The sequence below is a fragment of the Mustelus asterias genome, chromosome 19, assembly GCF_964213995.1.
Source record: "Mustelus asterias chromosome 19, sMusAst1.hap1.1, whole genome shotgun sequence".
NCBI classification, from domain to species: Eukaryota; Metazoa; Chordata; class Chondrichthyes; order Carcharhiniformes; family Triakidae; genus Mustelus; species Mustelus asterias.
The window spans coordinates 32,800,688-32,819,724 of NC_135819.1; positions in this window are offsets into that span (position 1 = coordinate 32,800,688).

Below are 19,037 nucleotides of genomic sequence, written 5' to 3' on the forward strand. Positions count from 1 at the left end.
GAGGAATTTGGAGTTTGCATGTTCTCCCCGTGTCTGCGTGGGTTTCCTCCGGGTGCTCCGGTTTCCTCCCACAGTCCAAAGATGTGCCGGTTAGATGGATTGGCCATGCTAAATTCTCTCTAAGTGTCAGGGGGACTAGCTAGGTTAAATGCATGGGGTTATGGGGATAGGGCCTGGGTGGGATTGTGGTCGGTGCAGACTCAATGGGCCAAATAGCCTCCTTCTGCACTGTAGGATTCTATGATTCTATGAATTTCTTCACTCAGAGGGTGGTGAATCTTTGGAATTCTCTATCCCAGTGGGATGTGGAAGTCATTGAGCATGTTCAAGACAGAAATTGATAGATTTTTGGAGACTAATGACATCAAGGGATAGGGGGATGGAGGAAAAATGGCATAGGGATAGATGATCAGCCATGATATGTTTGAATGGTAGAACAGGTTTGATGGGCCAAATGGCCTACTCCTGCTCCTATGTTCCTAGATGATACTGAGCAAGAGTTGGACAGTGTCAGTGTAGCTGGGAAGCCTGACACTGGATTGTCTGAAGATGTTGCTGAGAGGGGCATTCAGATGAGAAATATCAAGGGGCAAAGAATAGATCCTTGGGAGACACCAGAGTTAATGGTGCAGCAACTGCAAGAGAAGCGTTTGTTGATGGGACGGTGATGTGGTGGTTAATGCTGCTGCCTCACAGTGCCAGGGACCCAGGTTCAATTCTGGCCTTGGGTCACTGTCTGTGTGGAGTCTGCACATTCTCCTTGTGTCTGCGTGGGTTTCCTCCAGGTGCTCAAGTTTCCTTCCCACAGTCTCAAGATGTGCGGGTTAGGTTGAATGGCCATGATAAATTGCTCCACAGAGTCCCAATATGTGTAGAGGGATTAGTGGAGTAAATATGCGAGGTTACAGGGATAGGGCCTGGGTAAGCAGCTCTGTCAGAGAGTTGGTGCAGACTCGATGGGCTGAACAGCCTCACTTGCTTAGTCCCCTACTCTTAGATTCATTTGGCTTATTGAGTCTGCAATGACCACAATCCCACCCAGGCCCTATCCCCGTAACCCCACATATTTACCCTGCTAATCCCCCTGACACTAAGGGGCAATTTAGCATGGCCAATTCACATAACCCACACATCTTTGGAGTGTGGGAGGAAACCGGAACACCCGGAGGAAACCCACGCAGACATGGGGAGAATGTGCACCAACCACAAGCCCACCCACCCTACCCCCATAACCCCATGGATTTACCTTAGCTAGTCCCCCTGATACTAAGGGTTAATTTAGCATGGCCAATCCACCTAATCTGCACATCTTTGGACTGTGGGAGGAAACCAGAGCACTCAAAGGAAACCCACACAGACATGGGGAGAACGTGCAAACTCCATGCAGACAGTGAACCAGGCCGGGAATCGAACCTGCCTCGTTGTGAGGCAGCAATGCTAGCCACTGTGCCACCGTGTCACCCATTGCTTCATTCTATCCCTGCCTTCTCTCTGTACAGCTACCGACCATTCAGAAGTGAAGTTAGGAAATCGATCTTCACACCTCGCTGGAGATGTGTGGAACTCTCTCCCACTAAAAGAAACAGGCTCTTGCTCAATTCCTAATTTAAAATCTGACATTGATAGATCTTTGGAGTAGAGAGTATGAAGGAAAATGGAGCCAAGGTGGATGGGTGGAATTAGGATGAAGATTAATCGTGATTTTACAAGGAATAGCAGGACAGATTTGAGGGGCTGAATGGCCATCTCCTGCTCATATATTTCTGTATGCTCCATCGTGTCCTCGCCTAGACTTTTCTCCTGCTGCTCTATCAGAATCCGATCTCATCTTTTCACCCACCTTCCCAGTCACCGCCTTACCTAATCTCATTTGGCCCATTGAGTCTGCACCGACCACAATCCCACCCAGGCCCTATCCCCATAACCCCACATATTTACCCTGCTAATCTCCCTGATACCAAGGGGCAATTTAGCATGGGCCAATCCACATAACCCGCTCATCTTTGGACTGTGGGAGGAAACCAGAGCACCCGGAGGAAACCCACGCAGACACGGGGAGAATGTGCAGACTCCGCACAGACAGTGACCCAAGGAGGGAATTGAGCCTGGGTCCCTGGCGCTGTGAGGCAGCAGTGCTAACCACTGTGCCACCATGCCGTCCAAGAAGAATTGTGCCTCGTTGCGACATCTCTCTCACAATCCCACTCGGTCTCTGAAACTGATCATCAAGAACCTTGAGTAATTCACACTTGAAGCCATATTCAGAATATCCTCATCTTTGGGCTTGAAGGGTTTTTTTTACCAGTGGACAACTGAGAAAATAAAATAGCAGCAAGCTGATTCTGAGGTTTAAAGTTATAACAGCACTCAACCAGACTAAATCCATTTTGATTAGAATAAAGTATTAAACATGGACAAGATGCTGAGGAGAGTGGATGATGTTAATGTATAGAAGCTGTTTAAAGTTGATGGCGAGAGATGATGGATCAGAACATCATCTTATTGCAAAATTACAATGGACAGCTACTGCAGGCTCACGGAAGAAGCTGTTAATACCTTATTTATCGAAAGCCTTTTAACAAAAGGTAATGATAAATACTTGGATGATAACAGTTTAGAAATGAGGCAGCTGATTTACTGTATTCACAGAATAAATGGGGATAATTATGGAACATAATCCCAAAACAGTGATAAATATTCCAGAAAGTCCCATGTAATATGTACAGCTAAATGGGCTTATTCAATCTCGGTAAATCTATCAACGAATAACAAAGATGAACAAATGTTCATCAGAGTGCGAAGGTAACGCATCATGGAAAATGAATCATTAACGATGATATGGAGGTTGGATTTTGGTTAGATAGGTATGTAAGGGTTTAGCTCAATGGGCTACGACTCTCACCAATTTTTACAGATGCACCGTAGAAGCATCCTTTCCGAATATGGGGCGGCATGGTGGCACAGTGGTTAGCTGCCTCACAGCGCCAGGGACCCGGGTTCAATTCCGGCCTCGAGTCACTATCTGTGCGGAGTCTGCACGTTCTCCCCGTGTCTGCGTGGGTTTCCTCCCAAACTCAAAGATGTGCGGGTCAGATTGATTGGTCATGCTAAATTGCCCCTTAGTGTCCGGGGGACTAGCAGGGTGAATATATGGGGTTGTGGAATAGGGCCTGGGTGGGATTGTGGTCAGTGCAGACTCAATGAGCCGAATGGCCTCCTTCTGTACTGAAGGGATTCACAGCTTGGTATGGCTCCTGCTGTGACCAAGACTGCAAGACACTACAAAAGGTTGTGAATGTAGCCCAGTCCATCACACAAACCAGCCTCCCATCTGTTAACTCCGTCTACACTTCCCACTGCCTCGGAAAAGTAGCCAGCATAACCAAGGACCCCATGCACCCCGGACATACTCTCTTCCACATTCTTCCATCAGGAAAAAGATACATGTCTGAGATCACGTACCAACTGACTCAAGAACAGCTTCCTCCCTACTGCCGTCAGACTTTCGAATGCTTGGAGAATCCCAGCCACGGGTGGGATAAAATTAAGTTGATCTTCTCTACACCCTAGCTATGACTGTAACATTATATTCCGCACTTTCTCCTTTCCTTTTCCCCTATGTACTCTATGAATGGTATGCTTTGTTTGTATAGTTCGCAAGAAAAAATACTTTTCACTGCATACCAATACATGTGACAATAATAAATCCGGATATGATGCCGGGATGCATGACATCAAGCCCAACCCACCAGAGAATGTGATGCTAAACCCCTCGAACATAATTAATGAAATCAGCGGCTGGAAGATGTGGGCCAGGATTCTCCGATCTCACCTGGAGCTGGGATTCTCTGGTCCTGCTGCTGTGAATTGGAAGGGAGAGGAATGGAATCGATGGTGAGCGATGGAAACCAAAGCTCCTGACTTCCCAATATTTATTTGGAGGAACTGTGTGTTCATCCAGTTCTTGATATCAGATCAGACAATGCTGAGAGTCTGAGAATGGAGGGGCAGAATTCTCCCATCTCACACTCAGGGCTGGATTCTCGCCCTTGCCCGCAGCTGGGATTCTCCGGCCCCGCCGCAGTGAACGGAAATTTGGCTGAGCACTAAATTCTCCATTCTCGCTGGCAGAAACAGTGGGGTGTGAATGGCCAGAGAATTCTGGCTTAGGTCCCGTGGTGAGAGCGGGAATGGGGATTGTTTCCCACTGCCAGTGAGAAACCACACCATAATTGGAACTCTCCAATGTCATACATCCCACCACTGCTGCCAGTGAGGCCTAAGAATGTGGCTGGAAGATTATGGGCAAGGATTCTTTGATCTCACCCATGGCTGCGATTCTCCAGTCCCGCTGCAGTGAATGGAGTTTTGACAGTCCAAAAGACATGCTGGTTAGGTGCATTGGCCATGCTAAATTCTCCCATGTGTACCCGAACAGGCGCCGGAGTATGGCGACTCGGGGATTTTCACCGTAACTTCATTGCAGTGTTAATGTAAGCCAACTTGTGACACTAACAAAATAAACTTTAAACTGTCTGCTGTCTATTGGTCAGAATTGTTTCAATAGGTGATTGACACTGGGTAAGCAACCAACCCCCCCACCAAAATGTGTATAACGGGGGCTCTCTTGGGGGCTGTCTTGGTGGGGTTGGCAACATGGGACATTTAAGTTAGAGACCCTGTACCCTTCTGGCTTCCAGTCCAATTAGGTTTATGGCGGGTAGACTCATGCGCAAGATGAGCATGAGGTGGGTGAGGGGTGGGGGGGGGGGGTGGTGCACACCATGCAAGAAGGACAACAAATCCTGGTGTCATTGCTTGTGGGCTCCCAAGGAGGTCTCTCCTTCAAAGGCACCTCTTCGAGGGACCCCGGGCAAGTGGGGGGGGAAGGAAGGGGGGAGCTTCTGAGAGCGAGCCCCTTCCCTCACTGCTGGCCCCCTACCCTGCAACACCCTTTCGTCCATCATTCATCTCCCCTGGGTTCCTCCTCAATGATAGGCCTCATGTGGGTGTTGTACTGGCAGCAGCCACCACCTCCCAATGGCGCTGCTGACTCCAGAAGAGCTGCCCAAGTCTAATTGGCTGGCAGCACTCGTGGGCAGGACTTTGGCTCCTGGGTTCTTTGATCCTGGGGAAGGCCCACAACTGGCCTGTCAAATACCTGAATGGACAAGATATGGCTGGCCTTCTCAGAAAGAAGCGAGGTGCAGGTCTTCCTGACTCTCCAGCCTGTTGTTGAGACCCTTGTCACCCAAAAAGGGCATGAGACTGACCTCAATATTTAAATTCTGTTCAAAGTAGAATTTAAATATTACAAGTGAGCCCGGGACGTAATCGTCCCCCAGGGTCTTTACCAGATGAACTGAGGTGGGTGTGCAGGCCATCTCCATTTTATGAAGGAGGTGCCACCCATTTGCCACCAGGGTGGCACGGTGGCAAAGTGGTTAGCATTGCTGCCTCACAGTGCCAGGGACCTGGGTTCAATTCCCAGCTTGGGTGACTGCGTGGAGTTTGCACGTTCTCCCCATGCCTGTGTGGGTTTACTCCGGGTGCTTCGGTTTCCTCCCACAGTCCAAAGATGTGTGTGTTAGGTTGATTGGTCATGCTAAATTGCCCCTTAGTGTCAGGGGGACTAGGAGAGTAAATATGTAGGGTTATGGGGATAGGGCCTGAGTGGGATTGTTGTCGGTGCAGGCTCAATGAGCGAAATAGCCTCCTTCTGTACTGTAGATTCTATGATTCTATAACTTAGAGCCAGACCTGCAGCCTCAGGGGACGCCACTGTTGGTGCATGAGGCCGTAGACATGAATTGCTTTGGCTGGGAATCCTTCCAGGCTGGAGCAGGCAGCATCTCTAACATCTCCCAGTTAGCCACCCACTGACTGGAGAGTATGAAGACAGTGCATGCAGGTGGCTTGGCCAGGATAGCTGCCTTCCTCATGGCTCAGTTTGCCATTGTCTGCACACACATGGTTTTGTGTGTTCTGCACCTGAATACCACCAAGCGCTTCCAGAAATTTAACCAGTAGAAGCTCATCAGTAAGTAACCTGAGAGTGGGCGATGGTCTGTTTAAATGAGACTGATTGGGAGAGGTGCCTTTTAGCTGCATGATCAGCTAGTGAGCTTAAGAATGGACATTAATGAGAGTGGCAAAGTCAAAATGGCACTGCTAGTGTCAAAGCATCATTACATACTGACCGCTGTCATGAATTGCCTGCTCTGTATGCTACTGGCACTGACTCCGAGTTCCAATGATCTGACCTCCCCAAAATGGAATCCACAGGGGTGCCATTTTGGAACAAAGTCGCAACCCATAAGCACTGAAGCTATGGGAAGTGCAGAGCCAAGTTTTGGGCTGAATGGCCTCATTTTGTGCTGTAAGATTCTATTTAGATCTTCCACTGGAAAAAAAAACCTATTCTCCCTGGTTTAAAATTGACAGGTGCAGAGTGGTGGCAGCTGGACTTCACGCTGTGTGAGTCTGAGAGAACCAGTTAACTGCTCAACGGCAGAAAGACAATGAGTTCCAGTAGCTCTAGCTGCATTCCAATAGGGGCCACATGAGACTCAGATAATGTGCATTAGGTTAATTTGTTTTGCAGTGTAATGTCTGAGCAAGACGCAAGAAGGGTTGAGTCAACTGAATGGGGAGAGCAGTCAAAGTGCTAAAAATTCTCAGATTATAACCTGTTGAAAAGTAGTGGGCCGGATTTTGTGAATTGAACTTCAAGGAGGATGGTGGGGGGGTGGTGGTATCCACTGAGAGGCCCAGCAGTGCTGTGTGGCACTGGTGATAACAGCAGGCAATGGTGGGCACGGGTGCCAGCCACTGCAACACAAACTTTGTGGAGGCCAGGCTGTTCCAGTGAGAAAACTTTGGAACAAAGGATTAGATCAGCTTTCCTCAAGATGAATCACTTCACAAAATTAAACTTTTTCGCACATTTTCAAAAGGTGGTCTTCTGCACACTCTTCGAGAAAATCAGATAAATCATTCCGAAATGTGATATATATCAAAGCGTTTGAAAAGTCTGATAAATCATGCTAAAAATTTCATAGATTTCATTAAAAAATCTGACCTAATCATTTGCTCCAATGCTTTTCACTGGAGCAGCTTGGTTTACACAAATTTAACAAGATTTATCAGACTTTTAAAAGGTTTCATGTCGACCTTTTAACAAGATTTATATGATTTGTTTAAAACAATGAAAAAGTCTGAAAAATCTTGTCCAGATTTACATTGCAACAATGAAAAATCTGATTCATTTTTAACACATTTTAAATTGATTCCTAGTTTGAAAGAAATTGATTTACTGGAATCCACTTTAGCATTTTAAATGATCCTTTCTCATGCAGGCTTCCTCATTAAGCTCCCGTGAGCCGATAGAATACCTCAGTGACAATTTCCAATTGCTTGTGGAAACAACTCAGGATAAAGCCAGCTTAGATCCAATGTTGTGCAACGAGGCAGGTTTAATTTGTATTCGCAAAGCAAAAAAAATCGTCTTGGGAGGCACGGCGGCACAGCGGTTAGCACAGCTGCCTCACAGCACCAGGAAAACGGGTTCGATTCCCAGCTTGGATCTGTGCAGAGTCTGCACATTCTCCCTGTGTCTGCGTGGGTTTCCTCCGGGTGCTCCGGTTTCCTCCCAAAGTCCGAAAGACGTGCTGGTTAGGTGCATTGGCCGTGCTAAATTCTCCCTCAGTGTACCCGAACTGGCACCGGAGTGTGGCAACTAGGGGATTTTCACAGTAACTTCACTGCAGTGTTAATGTAAGCCTACCTGTGACGCTAATAAATAAACTTTAAACTCTGGGAAAAAGTGATCGGAATGCTTCTTTCTTGAGATTACAAGCGACATACTTCAGTCCCAAACAAGAATCTTAAACAAAGCCAATTACAGAAGTGTAAAGGAAGACCTGTCAGAGATTGATTGGATAAATGGACTAGAATCATGGAATCCCTACAGTGCAGAGGGAGGCCATTAGGCCCATCAAGTCTGCACTGACCACAAAGAACAAAGAACAATACAGCACAGGAACAGGCCCTTCGGCCCTCCAAGCCTGCACCGATCATGTGTTCCTAGCTAGACCATCTGTTTGTATCCCTCTATTCCCAGTCTGTTCATGTGGCTATCTAGTTAAGTCTTAAATGATCCTAGCATATCTGCTTCAACCACCTTGCTTGGCAGTGCATTCCAGGCCCCCACCACCCTCTGTGTAAAATACGTCCCCCGCATATCTGTATTGAACCTTGCCCCCCCTTACCTTGAACTTGTGACCCCTTGTGTTTGTCATTTCCGACCTGGGAAAAAGCTTCCAATTGTTCACCCTATCTATGCCCCTCATAATTTTATAAACTTCTATTAGGTCGCCCCTCAACCTCCGTCTTTCCAGGGAGGACAACTCTAGTTTACTCAATCTCACCTCTTAGCTAATATCCTCCATACCAGGCAACATCCTGGTAAATCTTTTCTGCACTCTCTCCAAAGCCTCCACGTCCTTCTGGTAGTGTGGTGACCAGAACTGGACGCAGTATTCCAAATGTGGCCTAACCAACGTTCTATATAACTGCAACATCATATGCCAACTTTTATACTCTATGCCCCGTCCAATAAAGGCAAGCATGCCATATGCCTTCTTCACCACCTTTTCCACCTGTGTTGCCACCTTTAAGGATCTGTGGACTTGCACACCCAGATCCCTCTGTGTGTCTATATTCCTGATGGTTCTGCCATTTATTGTATAGCTCCCCGCTGCATTAGATAAATGTCACAATCACACTCAGACTCTATCCCCACATATTTAACCTGCTAGTCTCCCTGACACTAAGGGATAATTTTCCAATCACCTGCACATCTTTGGATTGTGCGGGGAAACTGGAGCACCTGGAGGAAACCCAGGCAAACACGAGGAGAACGTGCAGATTCCGCACAGACAGTGACCCAAGGCCTGAATTGAACCCGGGTCCCTGACGCTGTGAGGCAGCAGTGCTAACCACTCTGTCACCATCCCGCCTCTAAAAGGAATGGCAATAAATAAATAATGAGAAACAGTTAAAGGGAAGAATTCAAGATGTTCAACAAAAGCACATTCTATTACAAGAGCAAGAATGCAGCAAGAATGATCCAACTGATTTGATTTGAGTTATTATTGTCACATATACAATACAACGAAAAGTATTGTTTCTTGCATGGACAAAGCATACCATTCATAGAGTACATATGGGACAAGGAAAGGAAAGGGTGAGAAATATAGTGTTGCAGTCATAGCGAGAGTGGAGAGAAAGATCAGCTTAATATAAGGTAAGTCCATTCAAAATCTGATGGCAGCAGGGAAGAAGCTGTTCTTGATTTGTTTAGTATATGATCTCAGACTTTTGTATCTTGTTCCTGACAGAAGAAGGTGGAAGAAATTATGTCCAGTGTGCATGGGGACCTTGATTATGCTGGTTGCTTTTCCGAGGCAACGGGAAGTCTAGTCAGAGTTGATGGATGGGAGGCTGGTTTGTGTGATCGACTGGGCTACATTCACAATCCTTTGTAGTTTCTTGTATTCTTGGTCAGAGTAGGAGTCATACTAAGCTGTGAAACATCCAGAAAGGATCTGTGGCTTACTAAGGAGAGTAAGAAGTCTCACAACACCAGGTTAAAGTCCAACAGGTTTATTTGGTAGCAAAAGCCACTAGCTTTCGGAGCACTCGCTGCTCCTGCCCACATTAGGCCCAGCCCACAATATACTCCACCCACAATGGGCCCCACCCAAAATAGGTCCTGCCCCATTGGCCCTGCCCCATTTCCCCTGAGGCCCTGCCCCTTGGCCCCACCCCATGGACTTGCCCCTTGTCCCTAGGCAGCTGGATGCCCTGGAGAAAGACAACTTCCAGGACGACCCTCACGCCAACTCACCCCAACTGAAGAGGTTGCCCTGCCTTTTAGGCCCTGTCACTTTGGCACTACCTGATGCCCAGTGGGCAGTGCCATGGTATCATCTGGGCATGGGCACTTTGCCCCTTGGGCAGTGTCGGGAGCACAGGCTGGCACTGCCAGGGTGCCCATGCCCAGGGCGCACCACCCCCACCACCTGACCGCCTGGGTGCCCCGATTGCCCCCCCCTTCACTCCAGCGGGGTCTCCCGCTAGTTCTACGCAAGTGAGGAGCTACTCTAATCCCCGCCGGAATGAAATACTCCTGGCGGGGTGGGAGATGCTATCGGGCCTGGAGAATTCTGTGCTGGGCCTGATAATCACATTTAAATAAGATTAAAAATAGATTAAAATCACTTCCCTGTCTTCCCACTGGTTTCCAGCGCAGTCCCGACTGTGCCTGCTCTCCAGCTGTGGGAGACGCGCATGCGTTCCTGACAAAATGGCCGACACATGCATCTCACATTCCGACGTGCCAAAAAACGTGCGTGAGGGGATGGGAGAATCATACCCCACATCTGGAGAACTAGGCAGTACTGGTCTCCATATCGAAGGAATGGAGGCAGTTCAGCCAAAGCACATTAAAGGTGCATTGACCCGAATAGACACCGGAGTGTGTAAACTTTTAACGTTTATTTATTAGTGTCACAAGTCGGCTTCATTAACACCGCAATGAAGTTACCATGAAAATCCTCTAGTCGCCACACTCCGGCGCCTGTTCGGGTACACTGAGGGAGAAGTTAGCATGGCCAATGAACCTAACCAGCGCGTCTTTCAGACCATGGAAGGAGAGCAAAGCACCCAGAGGAAACCCACGCAGACATGGGGAGAATGTGCAAACTCCACACAGACAGTGACCCAAGCTGGGAATTGAACCCGGGTCCCTGGCGCTGTGAGGCAGCAGTGCTAACCACTGTGCCACCGTGCCGCACCAGGGGTGCAACTCTCTGAAATTCTCTTCCTCGGGGAGTTGTGGATGCTCCATTGTTCAGTGTACTCGAGGGTGTGACAGCCAGATTTCTGGTCTCTCAGGGTGGAATTTTCTCTGAAAAATCAGCAAGGTGCAGTGGTGGGCATAAAAAGCAGCATTGAAGCCACTGGCTGCAATGGCAGGTTTGCGTGCCCTATCATGTGCCTCAGACTGCATTAATTATTCATCCAAGGGGAACGTGCCATATCGCTGACACGCACCCACCCTGCTGTGACCTCAGTCCGGACTTTTTTTAAATGATTCATTCGTGGGACATGGGCATCGCTGGCTAGGCCAGCATTTGTTGCCCATTCCTAGTTGCCCTTGAGAAGGTGGTGGTGAGCTGCCTTCTTGAATCGCTGCAGTCCACATGCTGTGGGTTGACCCACAATGCCGTTAGGGAGGGAATTCCAGGGTTTTGACCCAGCGACTGCAAAGGAATGGCGATATATTTCCAAGTCAGGATGGTGAATGGCTTGGAGGGGAACTGGTAGGTGGTGGTGCTCCCATGTATCTGCTGCCCTTGGGGCGGTACAGTAGTGGAGTGGTTAGCATTGCTGCCTCACAGTGCCAGGGACCCAGGTTTGATTCCCGGTTTGGGTCACTGTCTGCGTGGAGCTTGCACAATCTCCCCATGTCTGCGTGGGTTTCCTCTGGGTGCTTTGCTCTCCTTCCATGGTCTGAAAGACATGCTGGTTGGGTGCATTGACCTGAACAGGCGCCAAACTGTGGTGACTCAGGGAATTTCACAATAACTTCATTGCAGTATTAATGTAAGCCTTACTTGTGACTAATAAATAAATTTTAATTTTGTCCTTCTAGATGGAAATGGTTGCGGGTTTGGAAGGTGCTGTCTAAGGATCTTTGGTGAATTGCTGCAGTGCACCTTGTAGATGGTACACACTGCTGCTACGGAGCGTCGGTGGTGGAGGGAGTGGATGTTTGTAGATGTGGTGCCAATCAAGTGGGTTGCTTTGTCCTGGATGGTGTCAAGCTTCTTGAGTGTTGTTGGAGCTGCACCCATCCAGGCAAGTGGGGAGTATTCCATCACACTCCTGACTTGTGCCTTGTAGATGGTGGACAGGTTTCAGGGAGTCAGGAGGCAAGTTACTCGCCGTAGTATTCCTTGCCTCTGACCTTCTCTTGTAGCCACTGTGTTAATATGGTGAGTCCAGTTGAGTTTCTGGTCAATGGTAACCCCAAGGATGTTGACAGTGGGGATGTTGACAGTGTTAACTGATGTCCTATGCTTTGTTCACACTCTCTGCAGCTTAAGACAGCTGCATGGAAGATGTCATCTAGAGGGAGGAAGTATGCAGCATACAAATCCAATTACACCTCATTGCAGCTCCTGCTGGATTCAGTTGAAGCCCATCTCAATGTCCTCTGCCCCCACTCTGGTCGTAGGCCTTACAGCAAGGTGACCAATCATGACTGGGTGGCGGTCAACCACACCCTTTGTGGGTAAGCCTTGGCCCCGAGGAACAAACCCTGGATCCAGTGTGGTCCCTCAATTATGTCCGAGATCTGCAATCTTAAGATTTAAGAGTCGTGGATGCTTCCAGGGTACCTGGTGCAAACCTGCATGATGCGCTTGTTATAGTCAAACACCAGCTGCACACTGAGTGAATGGTGCACTGGAGCCTTTTTTAGCCACATAAGTGCAGTCGATGGCTCCGGGCACCTATGGAGATCCTGAAATCTCAGCAAATCCTCCTGTTCTTGCATCCTGGCTTGCATGATCTCTGTGGAAGTTCACAAAATAATGGGTTTTTTGAAAAGACATCTGTGACCTCCTGGATGCAGTTGTGGGTCATCGCTTGGAGATATTGCAGAGGTCTCCAGCAGAGCCCTGGATGGAGTCATGGGCACAGATATTGAGTGCAGTGGTTACTTTCACTGACACAGGCAATGGGTGTCCTCCCAGTCCCCGTGGTGTCAAATGCTGCAGAAGGTGGCAAATGTGATGACCAGGTCTCTTGACATGCACAGACATCAAGGATATTGGTTCTCGCTCAACTGCAGCTAACACACCTGTACACCTGGGTTCTAGTGAGGCGCCTACAAAAGACATCTCTCTGAGGAGCATTTTTCTTTGTCCGGAGATGAGGTGCTGACACTTGGTCTTGAGGGTGCAGCCCCTCCCTTTGGCAAACTAAGCACCTCCTTCACATTCTCCTCCTTTCCTCCAACCGATAAACAATCATGCAGGCAGTGACAACGTTAGGCTTCATCTTCCTGATGGTCTCCTCTCTGCAGTACCAAACAGAGAGATGAAAACATTTGTTTGCGAAGGTCCACTTTTGGTTAATGAATCATCTGCAACTATTGCCTCAAGGCCTCACTGCACGTGTCGAAGAGTCCCAGCCCCTGAAGTGATGCCCAGTGCAGGGTGCGCATGGACATTCCCGACAACAGCCTCTCCAACCCACCCCTCACTCCACTTGACCAACTGCCGACACTTTCCACCAGGCGGCTGGATGTTCTGCTGTCAGTTGAGGGGCTGGGATCATCAGGACCTTCTCCACATCATCATCAGGACCTACAGTCCAACACTGTGAGGTTTGGCCTGGGCATCAGGGTGAATGTTCTGTGCATGCGTTACAGTAATTAAGTGGATCTAGAGTCTCCCTCTCTGAGTGTTCCATGGCCACATTGCTAAGTTTGTCCAGTCACCCATTAATTTTGCAGTTGCATCGTAATCTAGTGAATATGAAGGCTGTGAATGAGGGGTTAATACTGGGGGAGCAATCATTGCCACTTTTCAAGGTCAAGTTGTTTTATTGGGCACGGTATTTCACTTGTCTGACTCCCTGCGTGTCAATTGAGCTGCTACCAGCTTGTCTCAGCTGTGGCTGTGTCCTCGGCCGGAACTCTACCACCTAGCCCACCACAGAATTGGAGCAGGCGAGGATCCGACAAGGGAATCTACGTTGACCTCGGGCGGGAAATCCCCCCCCCCAACAAGAAACCAATGAGCTGCAGACTGTAAAGTCTGGCACTGACTAGCGCACTTCCCCCCCCCTTCCCCCACCCCTTCTCCCCTGCAGCCCCCCCCCCCCCCCTCCGCCCTGCCCAGGGAACTGTGTGAAGAAAGTTTTGCAAACTCACCATTGCATCCTGAGCAAAGTGCAGGTCGCTAGCTCTACATTTCTTACAAGTTGTGAAATGCAATGGGCGATTCGCCCAAAACCGGAAATTCCCCCACCGAAGTCAACCATGGTCCACCCCCTGCCTGCCCTGATTCCCATGGTGGGCAGAACGGGAAAATTCCGGTGATTGTTCTAATTACACACCAATGTGGGATTTAAATTCGACACCCAGTCCAAAGATGTGTGGGTTAGGTGGATTGGCTATACTAACTTGCCCCTTAGTGTCAGGGGAAATAGCTCAGATAAATGCATGGAGTTATGGGGATGGGGCCTGGGTGGGATTGTGGTCGGTGCAAACTCGATGGGTGAAATGGCCTCCTTCTGCACTGTAGGGATTCTATGATTCTATGGGGGCAAGATTCCAGCCAGTCGGTGCCAGCGTACGATGCTAATAGATGCCAATACCATACCGCAGGAGATGCGGCCCACCGATGGATGGGTGAAACGCATAATTACTTTCTCGTTTTACATTGTGGTTTTCAACCTCCTTATGAGATTTAGCGCTCGGGCTCGATCCTGACACCCGCCCCGATTGGGAGCAGAAATTCCCAGCTGCAGGAAAATGGGCTTGAGGCAGAAGATGGTACTAAATGGTGGTATGGGCTCCAGGATCGTATGGTCACAGAGTCATAGAGGTTTACAGTATGGAAACAGGCCCTTTGGCCCTCTGCTGGTCCACTCATGTTCCTAAGATAGTTTTAAATAAGAGAAGATTGATTAACACTTGGGATTTTACAGCCTAGCTCATCCCAAAACTATAGAATCCCGCCTGAGGCCAATGGACCTTTCCATGGCCCGCCCCTCCCCGCTCCGATTCCCGTGGCGGGCAGGGTGGTAAAATTCCAGCCTTGGAGTCAAAATTTTCAGCACAAGTAGTCCATAATTAGTCCAAAATCGCACATGTTACCCATCTGTCATTTGAATCAACAGCCCAGTGATAGACGTTGCAAGGCCTCATGGTAGCATTGGTTGGCCCATTGCAACTTCTGGATTTGGTGTGACTAATGCGCATTCAGGAATGTGCTGGACCACCCCGATGTCCACCCCATTTTATTACCATCGGAAAATCTGGGTCAATGTCTTTGTCCCTTTTTGTTTCTTAATCCTTTCAGCTGCCTTTTGTTTCTGATATAATCATAGCATGTGGGGTCTCACTGGAAAAAATGGGCTTGATTTCCAATTGCCCTTACCCTAGAGGTTGGTGAGTCATGGTACAGCCACAGCACTATTTGGAAGGCAAATTCAGGATTTTGGCCTGGCAACAGAAAAGGAACAATATATTTCCCAAATATATTTTCAGGTTGGTGTGTGACTTGGAGGGATACACGGCGGTACTGCCCTTGCCATTCTAGGTGGCAGAGGTTGTGGGTTTGAGAGGTACTGTTGAAGAAGCCTTGCGGAGTTGCTGCTGTGCATCCTATAGAGAGAACGACAGCTCTTCTGGCTTCCTTCTGTGCCTGGTTGCACCCGAAATGGATTATTCCAATCTTCTATTTGAACGCTTACACTTCTGACTAATGAAATTCACTAATTATCACCCAGTGTGGTGTCAACTCTTCCGATTTCTTGACTGGAGATGAATTTGTGGAATGGTGTGACATTTTTGTATTACTCAGCGATTAGGAGGAGTCCATAATTTAACAATGCTCCATCAGGCTTCAGCTTATGCCCCGGGTCTCTGTGTAAATACACTGAGCCCCTTGCAACACACTGGGCCTCTGAAAATACTCTGAAGCTCTGATAATAAGCCAGGCCCAGCCTCTGACAGTGCAGCCTGTGAGGCAGCTGTCGGGAGGCCGGGGCGGGGAGGGGAGGGGGCGGTGGGGGGGCGGGGGGTGGGGGGGGGGGGGGGGGGAGGGGGGGGGTGGTGCACAGGCACCTTAAGAGTCCTGAATTTCTTTCCCTCCTTCTCTGCTGTGAAACATGTCTCAGGAATTAGTAACTGTTAGACGATGGCTGAACACTTTCGTGTTAAATTCCATTATCAACACGACACTGGGTGATTTGATGTTTTTGCCATTGTTGGTTGGGCATGAGTGGAACGGCATTAATATCTACCTTTAATAACCAGTATAGAATATTCCGCCTGGTGGCAACTGGCACTGAGACTACCAGCAGTCTGAACATTTTCCCTCGGCACTGTTTTAGCAGAAGCTTGGCCGGTGTTCCTATAAACAGGAATAGTGATATCATTGGCACAGAAAATGGAAAATCCCATAAGTCCCCTCTTGCAAAACCCCAGCGTAATCTTTACTGACAGTATTGAAGAGAAAGGGAGAGCCAGGCCTTGTCTGTCGCTCTGTCTCCAACATAGCAAGTCAAATTAAAACCACACTTCATTTCCTTGGACAACACAATTTTGTTGTATGTTTTAGATAAAATGCATTTATTTTTGTTTGCGCTGCAGAAAATTAAGAGCCACTGCAGTCTGCTCTTCACTGGGAAACTTTCCCACCTTCTTAGTGCAATATCTGGTGGGTCCTCCAGATGTCTACTTAAAGTGGCAATGCACCTCTTAAAGGGAGGTTGTAAGCTCCTCCACCTGGTTCTGTCTGGAAGGAGAAGTGGGAAGAATGAGTCTCAGGCAAGCCTCACAGATTCTCAAAACCAGCCTTATTGATTATCTCTTTCCTCGTAACTCCAGTTGCTTTCTTGAAGTCCACAACTCACCGAAGAGGCAGCCTTGGAGGAGGACGATTCTGAAATGGAGGTTAATTCTATGCACATGTGACCAGATATACAGCTTCAGAGCTGTGCGTGTGTGCCTTGCTGGAAAGCTAAAGTGAAATTAAAACTGGATCGCATGACATGCTGCCATTCCTTAATGGCACATTCCAACAGATAGCGCCAGTACTGACTGAGCTGTCTGAAGCACATAGCCACCAGACAGGTCCTGCGGCAGGTGATGAGGGAACCAACATGAGAGAAAACCTACTAGATTTTGTCCTCACCAATTTATCTGTACAAATGCATCTGTCCATGACAGTGTCGAAAGGAGTGGTCACTGCACAATTTTGGGATTAAATCCCATCTTCACAATGAGGATACACTACATTGTGAGACACCATTACCATGCAAAATGGGATAGATTCAGATCAAACCCAGCAACTCAAGACTGGACATCCATGAGGCAAAGTCGACCATCAGCAACGGCAGAGTTGTACTCAACCACAATCTGTAACTTCATGGACCGGCATATCCCCCACTCCTGCCTGTTCATCAAGCCAAGCGATCAAAACTAGTTCAATGAGGAATGGCGGCAGAGAGCATGCCAGGAGCAACGTGGTGAAGTTACAACACAGGGCTACTTGCACATCAAACAGCAGAAGCAGCATGCAATAGACAGAGCAAAGCAATCCCACAACCAATGGATCAGGTCAAAGATCTGCAATCCTGTCACATCCAGTCATTAATGGTGGTGGAAAATTAAATCACTCTCTGGAGAATGATCCTCCACAACTATTCCCATCCTCAATGATGGAGGAGCCTAGCACATTCGTGTAAAAGATAAGGCTGAAGCATTCGCAGCAATCTTCAGCCAGAAGTGGATGATCCACCTTGGCCTCCACCTGAGGTTCCCAAAATCATACATGCCAGTTTTCAGCCAGTCCAATTAATTCCACTTGATGTCTTTAAAGGTCTTGAAAACATAGTAAGAAGTCTCACACCAGGTTAAAGTCCAACAGGTTTATTTGGTAGCAAAAGCCACGAGCTTTCGGAGCGCTGCTCCTTCATCAGATGAGTGGGAGTTCTGTTCACAAACAGGGCATATAAAGACACAAACTCAATTTACAGAATAATGGTTGGAATGCCAGTCTTTACAGGTAATCAAGACTTAAAAGGTACAGACAATGTGAGTGGAGAGAGGGTTAAGCACAGGTTAAAGAGATGTGTATTGTCTCCAGCCAGGACAGTTAGTGAGATTTTGCAAGCCCAGGCAAGTCGTGGGGGTTACAGATAGTGTGACATGAACCCAAGATCCCGGTTGAGGCCGTCCTCATGTGTGCGGAACTTGGCTATCAGTCTGCTCAGCGACTCTGCGTTGTCATGTGTCGTGAAGGCCGCCTTGGAGAACGCTTACCCGAAGATCAGAGGCCGAATGCCCGTGACCGCTGAAGTGTTCCCCAATGCCTGGTGATTGTCGAGCTGTGTTCATTCATCCGTTATCATAGCGTCTACATGGTTTCCCCAATGTACCATGCCTCGGGACATCCTTTCCTGCAGCGTAACAGGTAGACAACGTTGGCCGAGTTGCAGGAGTATGTACCGTGTACCTGGTGGATGGTGTTCTCACGTGAGATGATGGCATCTGTGTCGATGATCCGGCACATCTTGCAGAGGTTGCTGTGGCAGGGTTATGTGGTGTTGTGGTCACTGTTCTCCTGAAGGCTGGGTAGTTTGCTGCGGACAATGGTCTGTTTGAGGTTGAGTGGTTGTTTGAAGGCAAGAAGTGGGGGTGTGGGGATGGCCTTGGCGAAATGTTCATCTTCATCAATGACATGTTGAAGGCTCCAGAGAAGATGTCGTAGCTTCTCCGCTCCGGGGAAGTGCTGGACGACAAAGGGTACTCTGTCCACCATGTCCCGTGTTTGTCTTCTGAGGAGGTCGGTGTGGTTTTTCACTGTGGCGCGTCAGAACTCTCGATTGATGAGTCGAGCGCCATATCCTGTTCTTATGAAGGCATCTTTCAGCGTCTGGAGGTGTCTGTTGTGATCCTCCTCATTTGAGCAGATCCTGTGTATACGGAGGGCTTGTCCGTAGGGGATGGCTTCTTTAACGTGTTTAGGGTGGAAGCTGGAGAAGTGGAGCATCGTGAGGTTATCCGTGGGCTTGCGGTACAGTGAAGTGCTGAGGTGACCGTCCTTATGGAGATGCGTGCGTCCAAGAATGCAGCCGATTCCGGAGAGTAGTCCAACATCTTCACACACAGGTTCGAACAAGACCTCTTCACCGCACAGGACCTTCAACCGATGCTATGCACTAGGTAC